Source organism: Pinus tabuliformis, chromosome X (genome assembly GCF_031772625.1).
Source record: "Pinus tabuliformis cultivar Carrire ecotype Pingquan chromosome X, CPIR1, whole genome shotgun sequence".
Classification (NCBI taxonomy): Eukaryota; Viridiplantae; Streptophyta; class Pinopsida; order Pinales; family Pinaceae; genus Pinus; species Pinus tabuliformis.
The window spans coordinates 827,273,025-827,292,321 of record NC_142308.1 but is presented as its reverse complement, the minus strand read 5'-3'; positions in this window follow the sequence as shown (position 1 = coordinate 827,292,321).

Here is a 19,297-nt window from a genome sequence, read left to right as displayed (position 1 = left end):
CAGAGAGCCTAAGAAGGAGAAACGAACAGACAACATCGATTGGCTTTAAAGCCACAGACTGACAAAAATAGAGACAAGCAGTGCTAAGACAGAGAGAAAATAGAAACAGATTCAATGAGGAGAGTCTGTGTACTTAGGAAGACTTGGGGGATCCAAGTAAAACCTTGTTGTTTTTTATCTGTTGTGTGAGACTCAAATTGAGCTCACTTTTGTAAAAACTCTGCTTCTGAAGGCATAATAGAGAGGTCACCACTAAAGGTTGGACCAGGAGACGTAGCCCAGGAATGTTGGGTGAACTCCTTATTAAACTTGTTGTGTTTATGTGTGTTTGTCTATTATGTTCTTTAACTGCTTCATTGTCTATGTATTTCGCAATCTTATCGATCCATTGCACAAAGTAACATAGGCAAATCCATGCACATGAGTCTGTAATACCTTAATAATTGTCTAAGATCTCATTATCATATCAGTTTGTTTGATTGTTTGTTTGCTTTCTTCACTTTCATTTTTGCTTCTGCTCTTGCTTTTCTTTGTTGATTGTTAGTTCATTCACTTGTTTCGTTCATAGGCTAGTTTTGCATGAAATCATGTATGACTCTTGAAGTGAGCTAGGTAAAGTACAAGAGGGCTTGTACAACTACCACTACTTGGTTTCTGTCATATTTCCTCTATATGATGAGATTTTTACTTTTAGTCCATGATACATTGAAGGAAAATATGTATTGTTTGAAGTGAACCTTGGTGTAAACACAACGCTTGTGCACTAACTAGTGTCACCTTCTCTAGTCAATGTTTTCGGTTAACGCTTGCCAGCTCAGTCAAGTAGAGTAATGTAATGGGGAAAACCTTAGTAGGCATGTCAGAGATACAGTAAACTACTTCTCTGCTAGAGCAACCTCTTTTGCTCTCAATAAGTCAGGATCCCTCTTCAACCTCTGAAATGAATAAGTGTTATACACAATGAAAAATGAAAAAAATCACAAGTCAAAAATGAAAAATGAATAAGTCGAAAGAAGAGAAAGGCTTCCTGCGTAGGGAGGTAATGCAAGTAACTCCACCGGGGTACTGACTAGGCTCGCTGGAAGCGGAGCCATGCTTGTGTTCCTATGTGACTCCACCGAGGTACTGTTCAGGCCTGTTGGAAGTGGAGCAACACTAGAGATGAAACTAAGACTCTGACGATTATACTGCTTGTGCACCTATATACCCCTCAACCCCAATCGAAACAACTGTGTTGCCTTGGCTTGGAATGTGTGTCAATCGACCAAGGGCTTGGCAAATGCTACATATTACAATCAATTTAGTTTGAAACCAAGATGAGCTAAGAACTGAACAATACTTTCGAAGGTGTTAAACTTGCTTTTCATGAACAAGGTCTATGTAGAGAGCTGGAGTTCTACCAGTGTGTCATCAAGTGTTGTAGTGGCTACACCACCCTCCAAAATTTTGCCTTAACCTGTTTTGGAGCCTCCCTACCAACCTTACACAGAAATTTGTCTTGCTTCATCAAGTTCTCGAGCTGCAATGTTTTCCTTGCACAAAGGCAGTCTATTGATCACAGTTGATCCATTCCCCTCACAGGCTACTCACTTGGACTTGGTCTAGCTGCAGGCTGAGAAACTTCCCCTTGAAAATTGTGCATTTATGGATGGCAACCAGCCTTCCCTCCAGGAATTTTGCAATCCTCTTTGATAGCCTGTTGGGCTCCAGGATTGCGCAATCCTGCCAACCAACCCTCCCAGCAGGATTTGCGCAAATTTTCCCAGCAGCGGGCTGTTCAGACCAAGATTTGAAAAAATCTGGGTAGCAGTCAGCTGCTCTACCAAGAAATTGTGCAAATCTCATGGGTAGCCAGACCAGCTCCCAGCCAAAAATGTGCATTTTCTCTAGCAGTCGAGCAGTCTCTTATATGTGCAGTTGAGTTGACCGGTTCCCTCCGAGACTGAGAAAAACAAACTTGCATGCATGGGTTGTTTCTCCCAAGGAATCATGCAAATGCATCCCTTGTTTCATGGATCTATGTTTAGCAGTTGGAAGTTACATGCAAGGAGCAATTCCGAAACATCCCACCAAGTGTCGCTTCCCCTAGATACATGGCATGCGTGTCACAACCTCGATGTTATCAAAACTCATCAACCAAATGTTGCAGAGCTCATTCCTCACATTAACCTTGCAACTCTGACATCCCACATCACATCTAGGAGCAGTCGGCACATTCAGCTCAACTGTTTTGGGGTAAGCCCGCTTCCCATGCCTTGTGCTGCATTTCTGTCACTTTTTGTGTTTTCACTTATGGGAGTATTGTTTGGTTGATTTCCTTGAACACTTGTTGTTGTTTACATGTATACTAGCTTGTCCTAGCTCTGTTTTAGTTTTCATTGCTATCTCACCATTGTCGCATGCATGGAACTATTTTGCATGGACATTCGCCCAACCGGTGAACTGCCTCACCCACATGCATGTTGATCTATTTGTTGAATCTTTCATTCATGTTTTGCATGCACTGTAATCACTTAGTGTCGCCATGCATTCATTGACTTACTTGCTTTCAATTGCCCGTCGACGAGTCGGGCCAACCTTGGCCTGGGCTCTACCTTCACCAAGGCTACATTGTGCAATCTGGGAAAGGAAGGACCACCTTCCTCTCCAAATTTGCACATTCCTGCCCAACACTGGCCTCCAAGACTATTTTGCACATTTCTGGAGGACAGTGGCTGCTTGGCCAAAGAAATTGCGCAAATCTGTCCCTAGGCTAGCAATCCTTCCCCACTGGAATTCTGCATTGCACAATCCCAGCAGTCAACAGCTAGAATGGACTGTGCATTGCGCAGTTCCAGCAATCAGTCAGTCTCCCAGCAGCCTAGACTGTGCCTTGTGCTATCTTGGCAGTCGATCTCCCTACTTCCAAGCCAAAATTGCTTAACCTTCATGATCATTCACCCAGGTACGTTACAAGTCAGTTCTCATGTTCATTTTGGTTTTCAACTGACAGATTGCTCTCCATGAGTGTTTCCATGTATTCATGTATCCTAGGTGTTCATATGCCTCTCAGCAGTACATGTACTATGGTTTCCAAGGGAGAAGAGACGAAGACACCATTCATACCACACTTGGGGATGCAGTTGATCAAGTGTATATGGACTTGCATACACACGAGGATATCAAGTTGTTCGTAGACAAGGACATCAAGATATGACAGCAGCAGCATCACAGCGATCACCATCATGAAAAATAGTTGAAGATAGCATACCAAATGCAATGAATGCAAGAGGATGGTTGTTGAAAACACGGAGGTGGAACAAGGTTACAAGCCCAAGTAGGTCCATTGATGATGAAAGAAACTTTGGAGGCTCCGGTAATGAAGTGATGGCATGACATGAATATCATGTGAAGGCAGAAGATGGAACAAAGGAGTTGCATGTGCTGAAGCAGCAAATCAGGAAGAACATGAAGCTACAAAGACACATGAATGAGTTGCAACAAGAATAGGAACAGAAGTGGTCGCAACATGCACTCACGAATGAAACTGTGCCCGTACAAGTTAAGGATCCATCCCAGCAGCTGACACAGAGAAGACATGGTGAGCAGTGTTATTGATCACATGTAAGGGATTCAGCAGCATGCATGTCATTGAGCGCATGCATGCAATCCAACCCTTTCAACACACTCACCAACGCAAAGACAAGAAGAAAGTCCAACTGGGGCTGAACATGTACTTCGGCAAGTTGATGCGCATGACCACCAGCACACACTTGAAGATTAGCACAGACACTATGTATCAGTGTGTTGCCGGTTCAGTTGCACCTAAGAATACCATGCGCATGATAGCAGACGAGTTGGATGAAGGGGCCAAACCAATGCATCGGTTGCAATGGAGGCAAGAGTTCGCTTTAGCAAGATGTCACCATGAGGTGCCTGCACACCATCACAGACGACCAATCTTGGCATCAGCTCACCACCTTGACCATCACAAGCATGTCAAAGAGTTGGTCTCACCATAGCGGACTGAGTGTCATTGATGTCTTGCCTGGCTTGCTCAAGCCATGTTGTCTCACATGAGTACATGTGCATTGTAACGTTGAGTCATGTCAAGTGTAAGTCAAGTGTCAATAGTTGGACATAACAGTCATAGAGTAGGTGAAGAGTCATGAGGGTAGTTGAACTGTCACAAAGGGAAATGTCAAGGGTCACCCCACCCTTTGCTATAAATAGTCCCTCACAACTCATTGTATGGGATTTTGGTCAGCCAAGCTTCTACTAAGACTATCTTGAAGAAGGCTTGGACAGTATTGTAACGTGCCTTGGCTTCTCCACTGCATAGAGCTAGTACATCTCTTTGGAGGAGCAAGCGGATGTGGCTGTAATGTTCCACTGTTGGGGCTAGTAGGTTTACATGGATGTATTGTATGATTGTGACTTGCACTTCTTTATATAATAATAGCTAGCACATTTTCATGCATATGCTGTTATTGCAGTTGGAATTCTATAGTTGCCTTAATGATATATGTTGTTTAATTTACGTACTTGTGTATGAACTGATTTGTATGAAATTATATGAATTTTGTTGTTAATGTGTTGCATATGTTGTTAATGTTGTCACCGTCCGTGTCGACTGCTCTACCAGACATCAGACAGACCTTTCACTTGAACCTTGCTATAACAACTGTCGCACTCATCTCAGACTGATCCATGAGTGTTGTACGTGTTATCTTACCTTGTATGATGTGACTGCCGCATCTGAGTGGACTGCTCTACCGGAAGTTATTCATGTCCTTTTGTGTTGTGTGTTCCTAGCTGAGTTATGACTGATCCCTTTCAACCTGGAACTCACCTTCACCTCCTTCCCCCTTTGAAGTGTTGGAACCTCTCATACACCTTCTTTGACTCACTGCATCAGTCACACCCTTGCTGCTGACAAAGTTATCCTACTTGCCTCTGTACGACATCGCGGTCAAGGCATTAGCTTACAACCCATTGTTGGAACTCCTACACCAAACGGTCTGAGGTCTAATTGGGATTTCTTACCGAGGAGATCCCCTTGACATGATGGTGGGTCCGGCACCATCAATAATAGGTGTCTGAGGGGTTTTTGTTGGAAAATTGTTGAACCTTGGGTCACCCCTACGCATTCTAATAGTGAGCAATAAAGGTCATCAGTCTAACTAGGAACAAAAGGGAGATATAGTCATTTTTGGGAAAAATTAGTTTCTTGAGAAGATTTCTCCTGAACTACGCAAAAATAGTTAAGGACATAACTATTATGCTAAAAAAGGACCATGAAGTCAAGTGGACACTATAAGCAAGGGCATATTTTCTTAAGATCAAAGAGGCACTCATTGAAGCTCTAGTTTTGGCTAGTCTAGACTATGGTAAGGCCTTTTGTATATTATATTTTGCTTCTAATTTAACCATTGAAACAATCTTATTACATAACAATGAAGACAATTTTAAACAACCAATAACATTTTTTAGTAAAATTGTGACGGATGCAAAGTTGAAATATGACATCATGGAGAAGCAGGCATATGCATTGGTTCAATCTCTTAAGTCTTTCATGACTTATGTCTTAAACTCTAGAATAATTGCATGTGTGCCAAATGTAATAGTAAAGACTATTTTAACTCAATGTGATAGTGATGGCAAGAGAAGCAAGTGGATTGCCAATATTCAAAAGTTTGATTTAGAAATCAAACCAACCAAGTTGATCAAGTGATAGGGATTGGTCAAGATGTTATAGAGTCCAATTGCGGGGCATTGGGCATCAATTCATTTATGTAGCTTGCATACACTCCCTCACATAATAATACACATGAACCTTTTCTGAAAGTAAAGGAAAATTTATCCTCTTCAATTTGGTACAGAAACATTGTCTTTTACTTACAAAACTTTCAATTTCCACCAAAGCTTAGAAAAAGTAAAGAAAGATATTTGAAGCTTCGGGCAATTAAATTTTACATCCTGAATGAAAAATTGTATTGGAAAGATCCCATTGGTGTGTTGTTACTATGTCTGACTAAAGATGAAATTGATTGGTACATTGATGATTTCCATAAAGGGGCATGTGGAGGGAATTATGCCTCGAGGGCTATAGCACATAAAATTTTAATAGTAGGATTTTACTGGCCCCAGATATTTTCTTAGGTAATTGCCAAATTTAGAAGTCATGTTCAATGCAAAATATTTTCAAGGAAGTAGAACTTGCCATCACTACCATTACTTCCAGTATCCGTGGAAGCATTCTTTATTTAATGGGGCCTTGACTTAAATGAAGAAATTCACACACCATCAATCAATCAACATAAATGGATCTTAATAGCTACAAATTACTTCACTAAGTGGTTAGAAGAAATTCTAACCAGGGTTGGAACTGATACAATAGTGACCAAATTCTTGGAGGAGAATATCTTGTCTAGGTTTCGATGTCCAAAGGAATTGATCACAGACAATGCCCAACCTTTTAAGTCAATAAAAATGAATAATTTCTATCAAAATTATAACGTTTTCCTTAATCACTCCACTTATTATTATCCATAAGGAAACAACTTAGCTAAGTCTTCTAGTAAAAGTCTTGTTAAAATAATTAAGAAGGTTCTAGGAGATCACAAAAAGAATTGGGATGCCCACTTAAAATTTTCAATTTAGACCAACTGTGTTCTACAAAAGATCAATAGCAAAATCACCCTTCCAGCTAGTATATGGGATTGAAATTATTTTTCGTACTTAGTTAGCATTTCCTCTTATGAAAATTATGTAGAGTTCCAACGAATATCTAAATAATTTTACAAGGCACATACATTAGTTGATAGATCTTGAACAAGACTAAGAAGAAGTGCATTTTAAGTTTCATCAATATCAATAGAAGTTGAACAAAAAATTGATAAGAAGGCCAAATAAAGAGAATTCAATTAAGGATATTTAGTGTTGAAGTGGGATGCTAGAATACAAGAAAAATGTAAACACTGAAATTTTGATAACTATAATAGCCTCGAGTAAAAATTCCATGTAAAAAGTTAATAAAGGAAAAATAATAATAACCCAGGTCATGGGACACGTATTCCAAGCTGAATGTTGGGAAAAAACATAGCGATGGGGATCAATTGTGATTAATTAATGGCTATGGAAATTGGCAAAGGCAATGGAAAAGGCTTTGAAAAGGCATGAGGCATTTCTTGGCATTTTATTTATGAAAATAATGGAAAATAGGAGAAAGGGAAGGTGAAAGGTCATAGGTTGCATGTGAGGAGGAAAATGAAGGAAAATGAAGGAAAATGAAGGAAATAGAGGCCTCATTGAAAAAAAGGCTTCTGAGGATTAGTTCACACCTTTTATCAATGCTAGCTTTTGTTAGTTTGGTCTTTGGTACTCACATTCTATTCTCTCTCATACTCAGCACTCTTGGAGGAGTGTGGAAAACTTGGGATTTAGGGCAAGAAGGCAAAGGAAAAAGAAGGAAAGCGCAAGAGGGCAACAGGATCAGCAACTGCAACGGGTTTTGCTTGTAGGTTCCAAGTTGCATGTATTATTTCCTTGCTAGTTTTGGCATGCATGGAAAATGCATGTGGTTTCTTGGTTATGATATGTCATTGGCACGGAGGATTGCCTAGATTGGTAGTGGTTTTTACTATCCTTTCCATTTCCTGGATAGCCATGGTGTTGTGGGTTTTATGTTTTTTTTGGTTGGTGCTCATGTTCCTTATGGATATGGGTTGAGTTATTAGTTCCTGGAGCCTTGGTTGGACAAACGCTTTTGAAGCCCTGTAATAGCTTGGGTTGAGTTACTACTCCTAGAAGCCTTGGTTGTAAAAACACTATGGAGCCCTTGGTGGGTTGAGTTACTAGTCCTAGAAGACTTGGTTGGAAAAATGATTTTGATCCTGGTGATAGTTGTGGGTTGAGTTACTAGTCCTAGAAGTCAGGTTGGAACAAACGCTTTGGAGACCTAGACAACTTGGGTAAATACTAATCTAGTGATAGTTAGTGACATCTGACCGTGAGGTGGAATCATTAGTTGAGGGTTGAGATGGTTTATCCTATAGAAGCCCTGGTTTGGTTTTATTGGTTTATTCCATGAGATCCCACATTCATGCTTGGAATATGTCGCAGGGGTGATTGGCTTAAAGAGAGGTTTGGTTCATCCCAATCTATGGTCAAGTGGTACATGGAAGTACCTAACTTGGTTGGATTTGCATACATTAATAAGAGCTCTTTTCCTCTTATGTTCTATGTGTAAATGTACTTGTTATTATTTCGCTATGATGGTTGTTCTATTTTGTTATTTATCTGGTTATATGTTGATTACAAGTATGGTTTTATGATAGTCTTGAGTTATGGATCTCATTATGTTTTGGTTAGCATATGAAATGTTAATGAATGAATGGGCTAATAGATGATAATGCAGCTAATGTGAAAGGGCATCAAACTTTCTTGATGATTCCTAGATAAGTATGAGGTCCCTATGTTCATATGTGTTTTTATAACATGTACATTACATGTTCATGATGTGTTTGATGAAATGTATATCATGGTTAGGGTGAGTTAGGTCTAGTTCTTGTTCAAGTTTTTCACTAGAAGCCTTATCTTCCTATTATTTATCATTTCTAATAATTTCATCAATTTTTGGGCAGAGATCTGAGTCCTAGCCCTGAAAAAGTGGCTCAGAATTTGGGGTCACTGGCATAGAACTACCTGAAAAAGAATGTAGTGGCATGGAGGCCTTCCTATGGGAGTGACTGGATGGTTACAGCCACTTGGAGGGATTGTCATGGCAGAGACTAGAGCTTAGTTCAGTTAAACAGAAAGTCAACTCAGAGGTTGGGCACATGGAGTGGTTGGTTAGCCCCTGAGTGTCCTATAGCTCATTAGGAAGGTCAGTGTGGTCTTGCTTTTGTCGATTCCACTTTCTTAATTGTACTTAGCGAGTTGAATCATATCATAGTGACTCTGCATCACATATTTACCCTGGTGGACGAGTTATCTTGGGTAAGTGTGGGAGTATGGTTTTACGGATTGGTACCAGAGCAGGTTGTGCTCTCTTTAGGTGATGTCGAGTTTCGTTCTCTTTAGGTAGTATTTGATACCACGGAGTGGTATGAGAGCATGGATCTGTAGGTTTTAAACCTGTACAGAAATTACCTGCATACGAATTCTAAAACACAGAAAATAAACAATGCGAGATCATAACACATAAAACACATATACACAGAGATTTTCCCCTGGATCCCAAAACCGAGACTACCAGCTTGATTTTTCATTATGTTCCTCTCAATGTTACAATACATATTTATACATGCCGAAGCATCCAATACCATGGACCGAAAAACCATCGTGTCCAAAACCATGGACCGAAAACCACGCATCCAAAACCATGTGCAAAAAACATGCATAAAACCATAGGTAGGTCCACCCAACCTAATAGAGGGTCCAAAACCAAAATTTTACAGGTGCTACCCCGAGCCTCATAGAGTGGGGTTACCTGCACCCCTCAAACCCCCTGTGACCCCCCTCACTACGCAATCGACGCAACAAAGGGGAGGCTCCGCCCCCCTTCTAACCCCCCCCAGTTAACTACGTGGGCTAGTCGTGGAAAGAATATAACACAACCCAACATTCTCCCACTTGTTGTTCTCTTTCCACAGGGGGTCACAAGAGAGCTTAGTCATTTATCCAGCCCTGCAATGCCCATTGTTTCTCTACACCAAGAGAACTTCTCAGAGCTCACAGATTTTGTTAATGCATCTGCAGTATTCTTCAAAGTGTCCACCTTTACTAGCAACACATTTTTGTCCTCTATCATATCCCTCACAAAGTGATACTGAACATCAATGTGCTTTTTATTTGAATGATATGAAGGGTTCTTTGCCAAGAAAATTGCACTTTGGTTGTCACAGTCTATCCTTATAACTCCCTATATTAACCCCATACTTGAACACAATCTCTGCAACCAAACTGCTTCCTTGCTTGCATGAGTGGCTGCCATGTATTCTGCCTCGGTAGTTATTAGTGCCACTACAGATTGTTTCTTACTCGTCCAACTGACTGCACCTCCAAATAGGTTAAACACATACCCACTTATAGATCTTCTCTAATCAAGATCTCCAACCCAGTATGCATCAACAAAGCCACGAATATCCAACACTCTGTCCAATCTTGGTCTTCCTTGGTAGCACAAACCATAATCACTAGTGCCACGCAAATACTTGAAAACCCGCTTCACTGTTGTCCAGTGCTCCTTCCCTGGTTTTGAAATAAACATGCTCAATACTCCCACTGCATGTGCAATGTCTGGTCTAGTATAGACCATCGCATACATCAGGCTACCGACTGCACTTGCATATGGAACACAAGACATGTCCTCTTCCTCTTCTTGTGTTTTGGGACACTGTTCAGTAGATAAATTTACACCTACAGGAATAAGAACCTTCACCGGTTTACTATCGTGCATATAAACCTGTGCAATATTGTCTCGACATACTTCCTCTGGTTTAACCAGAGCTTCCTCTTTATCCGATCTCTTTTAATTTCCGTGCCCAAAATATAGTCTGCAACACCAAGATCTTTAATGTCAAATTTGGAGGACAAATGGTTCTTCAAACCCTGGATAATTTCTTTATCATTTCCAACCAGCAACATATCATCCACATACAAGACCAGATAAATAACATGGTCACCAATTAATTTAAATTACACACAGTGATATGCTTTGCTTCTGGTGAAGCCAAGTCCCCGTATAAATGTATCAAATTTCTGATACCACATCCTTGGTGACTATTTTAACCCATACATAGACTTTTTTAACTTGCATACCAATTCTTTCTTACCCTTCACCGCAAAGCCTTCAGGTTGCTTCAAGTAGATCTCCTCTTCTAGATCCCCATGAAGAAATTTTGTCTTCACATCCATCTGTTCTACCTCAAAATCAAAAGCAACAGCAACAGATAAAATTAATCTAATAGAAGTTACCATGGCAACGGGAGTAAAAATATCACCAAAATCAATTCCCAGCACCTGGGAATAACCTTTTGCTACCAACCAAGCTTTGTATTTCTCCACCTTTCCTTTTGCATTTGTCTTCTTCTTGAACACCCATTTGCTGCCAATGTGTTTCCTTCCAGCCAGCAACTCCACCAGATCCCAAGCCTCATTTTTGTGCAAAGATGCCATTTCATCAACCATGGCCTCTTTCCAAAGTTTTCCATCCTCTGAATCTAGTACTTCCTTCACAGTCTGGGATCATCATCAGTAATAGATAAAGAAAAATTTGAACAAAAAGCAGATGGACTATACCTTTCTGGTTGCCTTCTTTCTTGAACTGATCTTCTCACACAAGAAGTTTGTGGCTCTTCATCTTTTGATTCCTCCTCTGTTGTAGAGTCTGATTCTTCCTCCTTTAGCTCAAACTCTGTCTTCTTAGGTTCCTTTGGTTGGACTTCATGTTTAATAACATCTTTTACCTCTCTGAACATCACATCTCGGTTGTACACAACCTTCCTTATTACTGGGTTCCAAATCTTATAACCCTTTAAACCATCCTTATACCCAATAAAGATGCACTTTTCAGATTTACCATCCAACCTGATTCGTTTCTCCTTTGGAACATGTACATATGCATCACATCCAAATACCCTCAGATGTGAAAGAGAGGGTTTCTTACCAGTCCATACCTCTTGTGGAGTTTAATCCTCCAACGCTAATGAAGGTGACCTATTGACCAGGTAACATGTTGTCTCCACCGCCTCTGCCCATAATTCCTATCCTAACCTAGCACCATGAAGCATGCTTCTTGCCCTTTCCATCAACGTCTTGTTCATTCTTTCTGCAACTCCATTTTGCTCAGGTGTGTATGGAGTAGTCCTTTGCCATGCTATACCACACTTCTTACAGAATTCTTCAAATTCCTTACTGCAAAACTCTCCACCGTTATCTGTCCTCAGCACCTTTATCTTCTTCTCTGTCTGGTTTTCCACCAGAGCCTTAAATTCTTTAAACCTGTCAAAGACTTCATATTTCTTCTTAAGGAAATATATCCATGTATTCCTTGAGAATTCATCTATAAAGGATACATAGTACACAGACTTACCCAGTAATGGAACCATCACAGGTCCAAACACATCACTGTGCACAAGCTCTAATATATGTTTCTCCCTCTTACCACCAGAGGGGAAACTCACCTGATTTTGCTTCTAATATACACAATTTTCACAGAAATCAAAATCTAGAGAGCTATTACTCATACCTTCTACCATATCTTTACCATGAAGTATTCGAAGGCCATCCTCTCCAATATTTCCAAGTATTTGATGCCACAGCATGGTCTTCTCTCCAAAGACCACTAGATTTTATGCTCCACCTTTAGGAACCACAGAACTGTTGCACCCATCAACAACAGTGCTACCTTGCAGCTTGTATAGAGTTCCAATTCGAACTCCCCGCATCAATACCAGTACCCCCTGAACCATCTTGCAGGTTGTTAGGTTCCTATACCAATAGGAGTCATAACTTTGAATGGCTAAGGTTAAGCCTTGTAATATGTACATACCTTTGCTTTCTGCAAAATTTTTCCATATTGAAAAATCAAAAAATGAAAAGAGGGTATCTCCTAAAAGAAAAATCAAAGAACAAAAAAGAATAAGAAAAGGTCCAAAAAAGTGAAAAATATGAACCCCAAAAACGAAAGACCATGAAATTGTGCAAGTCAAAATGCCACTACTATTTACTTTTATGCATAATAATGATTGTGTGCAGCTTGTTATTCATGCCACAATCCATGGTAATCAAACTATTTAGTCTTGATTATGCCATGCTTTAAATTTCATGTTGATAGTTAAAGAATAAAATCTTACCAAACTGTTTAATCTTGGCAGATCGTTAGATAGGTAGAGTAAATAAAAGGAGCTCATCAGTTTAATTTGAGCCCTTGGAAGATATAAGGTTAGAATTAGATAGTTTCCTGCTTTAAAAGAAAATGGATAAGGGTTTGCTAGCCTAAATTCACCCAAATAAAATGAAGAAAAAAAATGGTAGGATGAGTAGATGGGTAAGTAGAAGAAAGGTTGCAGAAGTATGTTGATTGATTAGACAAAAGCACATTTATCATCTTTCAACATATATTTTAAATGTGAATGGGCAATTAAGCATGCATAAGGTTTACAAAGTCAATTAATTAACTTCCCCCATTCATTTCACTCCATTACTTTACTAATTTCCCATAAATAAATTCAAAGTGCTAAAAAACCTTTAAGTCAAAGAGTCTCAGAGCATTTCTCTAACTTTTGGAGGGATCGAACCCTCGGCTTAATGACTTAAAGACAACAAGTAATAGATTCCCCCTCATCAAAAATTCATCTCCCTTCATTCCCCCTCATTTCCCTAATAAAACTCCTTTTCCTAAGGTTAAAACATTATTTGCCTAGGGAAAGTAATCACCCCCATGTAAAACCCTTTTTTCCCAAAAACCCACAAAAACACTTTAGCCTAAGTTATAATGCATATATGCGAAAATCAAACAAATCATAGAAAATATATTATGCTTAGCACAATTCATTTCCGTCGTTTTCATATTAACTTCTAACTTTTATATATTAATTCCCATTTATACCCTTTCCCGTATGTATATATTAAATTCCTTACATTAATATCCCTAGACCTAGTTTTAACTATAAAACTATGAATTTCACCCAAACCCCGACAAAGCTCATTAACTGATCGATTCGCAATTATGTTAAGTAGAACTCTACAAATCACCCCTCCGCCTAAGTTCATCATTAACCCATGCTTAATCACCATACCGCCGCAATTAACCCATCCCCCCCCCCCATTACCCTCCACGCTCATTCACAGCGCGATCACCGTCCGATCTGAAGGCCCACATCCAACGCTCATAAGCCATTTCGGGTGGGATCATCTGCCGAACAATACCCACCCGAAAAAGTGATTTTCCGCTCGACCCGTAATGCTACATGTCATTCAATGAATGGAATCGGGCGACCCCTCCCGAATACCACCAAGCCCACAAAAGCAGTGTGAAATAAACCACTTACCGCCCTCTCGCTAAATGACAAAACCATCTACTGTTCACTTTGCGCCAAAATTCAAAAAAATCAAACCTTTACTCGTTTAAACATGAAAACCACAGTTTTGCTCGATTTCGCTTGTTTGTGCAGTAAAACCCTATGTAACCCTTCTGCGCCGCCTGAAGCGTCTGCTAACCAATTCAAGCGTGGTTTACCTCCCGAAATCACTTTGGACTCACACCATAGACCTATAAAGCTCAATAAAGCCATTAATGATGCTCCCTGTCAACCCAACATTTTCCTAACAGTTTGTTTTATTTTACAGGCGATCAAAAGACTGCGGCATTGGATAAACAGTCTTAATACTAGTCATAAGATTTGTTTACTCTGAGATTGTTATCAAATTTATTCAAACAGAGATGGAAAATAAAACATACAGTTAAAAGACAAGCAGAGGAAACATGGAATTAAATGATTTATTGTTGAAATAGACAGTAAAAACCTAAAATATGCAGTGAAGGTAAAAGGACACGGTAAAGAATAGTCAAAGTGTATCAGGGTTAAAGAGTATCATATTTAAGACCAAGTCAAGTAAAGCAGCTAGCATGAAGACAAACAACAGGGAAGATAGTTACAAAGCATACAAATTCATGTCAAAGTGAAGATAGATGAAAAAACAGAGCGATAAAAGTAAACAGTAAAAGTAAACATGGAGGCAGTAAGGGTTAAACAGAGATGAAAACACTTTCACCAACAACAATGAAGTTTATCCAAAGTAAAAGTGAAAAACAGTTAAAAGAAATTTAAGGTTAAAAGATGAAATGAGAGCAGAAATGGTACATTCTTCAGAAATTTCCTATTTAAGTCATAGTTTTTCAAAAACTAGTTCGGAAAATCCAAGATGAATTTTGAGAAACTGGAGGATGTTTGTGTTCCTACAGGGCTAATATACAAAAACCTATCTCACTTTTTACAAAGGTATTACCAAAAGTGATATAAGTGCATGTCTTTGCAGCCTATTTTTCGGACTGTGTAAAGTCCTGTTTTTGACATCTTTTTGCAGAGAATATTGTAAACAGCTGGAGTTGAATTTTGGGAAACTGAGAGAGTTTTATCTCAAAAACATACTTATATATAATAAATTCTTTCACTTTTTACATATCTATCTCGGATTGAGATATACAAAGGTATCAATGGACCCTAATTTTGCAGAGTTGCTAGGGCAAAATGCACAAAGAAAGTATGCAGCTAGTGACTTGGATGCCTCTTCATCAATTAAGAGTTGCTATCAAATTCGACTTTATCTTCTTTGTCACCCTCAATCCATAAATATAGTGCCAAATAGATTCATTAGTTTTGAGTGTCCTTTATTTAATTTCTATTAATATAAAACAGTTTGAAATATTTGTAAAACCAATCTTGATATTTTTTCAAGATATTTCAGTTTAGAACGGGTATAAATACTTCTTCATTTGAAGAATTTTGTGTGGATTCCAAGACATTTCTATAGAATTTTCCTCTCAAATCAGAGTTCTATTTTATCAACGACTGGATTGGCTTACTGGATCAAGGAATAAAGATCAGATATTTTGCAGGATTCTTGTGTAAAGCGAAATACAAATAAGTATTCTCCTATGTTCAATGTTATTTTCCTTATGCTTTTTCCATAATATTTGGTGTAAATTTCTAAAATATAAATGAATAACAGGGAATGATATTTCAAAAATTGTTTAAATGCACTTTATCTTGACTATTTTACATTCTGAATGTTTTTTCCTAAACTATCTTAGCTAGGGAATTCTTAACTGCTCCTTAGCTTTCATAGTTTCTCCTCTGATCTATAGCAAAGGATTCTTAATTGCCCTTTGTTCTTCATTCTGATCCTGGTATAGGGATTCTTAAGTGCCCTTTCAACCTGGTTAGAATCACTTCACCCATTAGGCCTAAAGATTTACATTTTTCTTTGCTAGCCTACCCTGTGAACATTCCCTTTAATGATCTGGTCCATTTATGCTATCCATTTGTTGAATCCATAGCCCAATGGCTTGAAGACCTAGCTCTATCCATATGCTCCAAGAATTCTACCACCCAATCTTCAACACAAATCAAAACCCCCCTGAACTTTCATAACTAGCCTAATATCCCATCAAACAAAGCTAAATCATATAGAGAGAGCCCTCTCTGGACTTAGGTTGGCTAGAGCCTAAGCCTAAAAGTTGGTTTGTGGTTACCCCAGTGATCTCTTTCCTTAACCTTGGGAAATTATTGGGTGATAACATAGGTATCCTTCTCGAACACTGTTTTTACACCTGCATCATCTAGCTTGCTTACAGAAATAATATTTCAGGCTAATGCAGGAATATGCAGAACACCCGGAAGTGTTCTAACCCTTCCACATTGCAACTTCAACTTTACTTTTCCGCAACCAACGATTCTAGACTTCTTGTCATCCCCCAGGAAGACATCACCACCATCATATTTCTCATACTCGCAGAACCACTCTCTATGGGGAGTGAAATGAAAGGATGCACCTCAGTCAATCAACCGTGCCTCTTGATCTACATGTGTACTTGAAGAAGCCAAGTACACATCCCCACCTTCATCTGAGGTGGTTTTCACCTCTGCAGAAGGAGCATCATCCGATGCCTTTCCTTTATCAGGAGCTTTAGATTTACAATCCCTTTTGTAGTGCCCTTCCTTTCCGCATTTACAGCACACTACCTTTACAGGTTTTCCTGGAGATTTAGATCTCCCTCTAGATTTAGACCTCCCACTTGATGAATTATTTTTGTCTCTGTTCTGGGACCGTCCTCATACAAACAAGGCATCACCATTCTGGCTCTCCATATTTTCCCGTCTCATTTTCTCTGTTAGCAAGGATGAGACTATTTCATCAAACTGCAAGGCAGTTGATTGCTACCTATTGCAATAACCAGACTATCCCATGAATCTGGTAGAGAACACAACAAACTGATGCACTTATCTTCATCTGAAATTTTAATATCAACAGATGATAACTAACTTACCACAGTATTAACTGTGTTAAAATGCTCTGTCATCGAGTCTCCATCTTTCATCCTCAGGTTATACAGCTTTTTTTGTAGGAACAGTTTATTCACTAGAGACTTAGATTGGTATAAAGTCCCTAACTTGTCCCACAAAGCCTTTGCTGTAGCTTCCCCTGATACATTCAGCAATACTGAATCTGAGACACACAATCGTATTGTGCTCTTTGCCTTCCGATCCAACTTTTTCCATTCTTCATCAGACACTCCTGTTGGTTTAGTACCTGGATCTACTGCCATCCACTGGTCTTTATCCACCAATAGATCCTCCATCTTGAGTTTCCATAACTCAAAACTCTGACCATTAAATTTTTCGATCTCTATCTTTCCACTGCTCGCCATCTTCTTTCACCACCAAAATCGATCCCGTAGATATCCCACTGAACTGGGTCTACCACAAGCCCAAGCGGAACCCCTACGCAGCAAAGGCGTCCCCTTGAAGCCAAATCGGCTCCGATACCAAATGTAGGTTTTAACCCTGTACAGAAATTACCTGCATATGAATTCTAAAACACAGAAAATAAACAATGCGAGAGCATAACACATAAAACTATACACAGAGATTTTCCCCTAGATCCTAAAACTGGGACTACGAGCTTGATTTTTCATTATGTTCCTTTCAATGTTACAATACATATTTATACATGCCGAAGCATTCAATACCATGGACCGAAAAACCATCGCATCCAAAACCATGGACCGAAAACCATCGCATCCAAAACCATGTGCGAAAAACATGCACAAAACCATAGGTAGGTCGACCCAACCTAATATAGGGTCCAAAACCAAAATAGAGTGGGGTTCCCTGCACCCCTCAAACCACTTGTGACTCCCCTCGCTACGCAATCAGCGCAACGAAGGGGGGCCTTTGCCGCCCTTCTAACCCCCCAGTTAACTACGTGGGCTAGTCGTGGAAAGAATATAACACAACCCAATAGGATCAACCCTTGGACTGGATGGGTGGAATGTGTTTTTCGTGCAAACATGTCGGTTGCATATGTGTTCATTATGCTTGTGGTCTATGTGTTTGTTATGTATGCATGGAAGTAGTCATTATTATAGTTGTGTTTCCATGTAGATTTGATGATGTTGTTTTTGGGATGTGTTTGTCGTGAATGCATGTCAGGTGTATATGCATTGTTTATGCATGTCAGTGTCAATATGTTGTTGTGCATACATTGTGTCTAATTGGTGTTATAGTTGTGACATCATGCATGGTAATGGGGATGATGATGGAGATGATGTTTATATATTGCTATGATTATGATTATACACGTATTGTGCTAATATGGCTGACCTTATAGATGTGATATCCTCCCCTGAACTATATTGAGGTATGTTGGTTATGTTTATGTTTTGGTTTAGCTAACATGATACACTTGTAGGAAGAAGAAGATCGGATGAGCAACATGGTTATGGGTATTATCCTGATATAGTAGACACTTTGAGAAGTTTGAAGGCACAAATAAGGAATTTCAAAGAAGATAATGATAGAATCATTCAGTCGCAAGAGATACTTTCCAGGGCATAGCAAAAATAAGTAGAGGTTAATGTAGTCGTCCTTTAGAGCTTGTCGGACTTGCAGAGGCAGGGACCACTTAGGATTAGTCATGGACAACAGGATAGGAATAATGAAGCATATGGTAGAAAGTCTCATGATGGGCACAGGTTGGATAGAGATGAGGCGTATTATTGGATACACCTAATTGACGAGGCAGTGGACATAGGCTCTACTCTAATTCTGGTTTAGACATGTACCATAGTCATCATTGCTATCATATGTACAGGAGTAGTGACAGGGGATATTTATCGAATGAGTTCAAGAAAAAAAATCCACCTACATTTGATGGAGAAATGAAGAAGCCACAAGATACATAAGTGTGGTTGCCTAGGATGAATAAGTTCTTCAGATTACATGATAACTCAAATAACATGAAGGCTGCAATAGCTATGTTCAGTCTTAAAAATAAAGCAGACATTTGTTGGGAAGAATATATAAATAATATCAAAGGTATTCATGAAGAGGAGTTAACTTGGAGTGAGTTTGAGAGATTTTCAAGAAGAAGTATCGATCTAAGAGACACTATGATGACAAGGAAAATGACTTCTTTAAGTTGAAGGTGGGATCCATGACTGATGAGGAGTACACTAGAATATTCTTGGAGTTGTTGAGATATGTGCCTCATCTGAAGGAGGAGAAAGTGAAGACTTAGAGATTCATCA